Source organism: Plasmodium cynomolgi, chromosome 5, assembly GCF_000321355.1.
Source record: "Plasmodium cynomolgi strain B DNA, chromosome 5, whole genome shotgun sequence".
NCBI classification, from domain to species: Eukaryota; Apicomplexa; class Aconoidasida; order Haemosporida; family Plasmodiidae; genus Plasmodium; species Plasmodium cynomolgi.
Window position 1 is genome coordinate 367,469 of NC_020398.1, and position 1,425 is coordinate 368,893.

Sequence of the window (1,425 nt, forward strand, 5' to 3'; positions counted from 1 at the left end):
TCGCAATTGGGAAAAAAAAAAAAAATGTATACTGCCAATTTTGGAAATAATGCGCGGCAGAGAGAGCTATGTTGGTGGCATATGAAAAATACGTCAAACTGAAGAATGAAGAATGGAGGAGAAGGAATGGAACATAAAAGTTACTTTGCCTTCTTATAATCACATGACATATTCGCAAACTTTGATACTCGGAAATCAAATTTTTCGCCAGGGAACGATTTTACATTCCTTACATTAGCTTTTCCATTTTTATCAAATTAAATATCCCTATTTATGAATATACTATACTACCACTGTTGTGCTGAGAGGTGAATTAGCATAGCATAGTGTTCCTACCTGTTTTGTATTTTTCCACCGTGGGGGGAGATACGTCGAACTTGGCATTTTTTTTTTTTCCACCCCCCACTGATGGAAGGTAGAAGTATGCGATAAGAGGCTCCTTTTCATTTCTCGACAAATGCACGCCGTATACATGCGCATACGTTTATTTTATGTGTACTTATGTGTTGGTATTTTTTTCTAGCTGCCTCAACCCTCAGGGGTGTTGTTGCCGTCAGGGCGAAGTTCCCTCCATGGTTGATCACCCCAAATGATGTGCTAGATAAAAGGAGCCACGCGTGGTGCACCTTTTAGAGGATAGATATAAAGGACCAGTCGCCAAAGTTGTTAATAAGAAAAGGGGAGGAAAGAGAGACAGAGCCACTCACTTTTGCGCTTGCCCTCCAATTCAGGCCCCTCCTCTCCTCAGGTGTGTACTTCGTCATAGTTTGTATTATGCACATATAGCATTGCGCTTTTACCGCTTTTATGGTTTTTTTTTTTTTTGCCCCTCTGCGCTGTGGAAGAGGGTAGGTTCATGATGGTACATTCAAAATGAGCATATACCATGTGCAACCCATTCGGCATAGCCCCCCTCCAGATTTGATCTCACACCCCACGGTTTCGGCTCCCTTTCCTTTTTCATCAGAACTTATGGGGAGCGTCAGATCGAGAGTTTTTTTCTCAGCGTCCCTCAAAAAAGGTGAACAATCTTTCGCTCTCTCCAATGGCATAAACTGTGGCACACACGTGAAATAAAAAAAATATTACAAAATAAATAAAATGTTACAAAATAAAAAAAATATTACAAAATAAATAAAATGTTACAAAATAAAAAAAATATTACAAAATAAATAAAATGTTACAAAATAAAAAAAATATTACAAAATAAAATGGCCGTGTGCTACAATGCAACGTGGCACACACTACACAGTAATGTGCGCGTCGCAAGTTTAACCTCGCGTGCCGCTGCGGCTCCTTTGCAATACGTCAGACGGTGACCATTCCATGTCCGTCGGTCCACAAAAGTGAAGTCATGCATACAAGCATATTTAAATGTACTTTTACTTTAATGACAACCAGGACACAAAGTTATTGCTTTTTTTT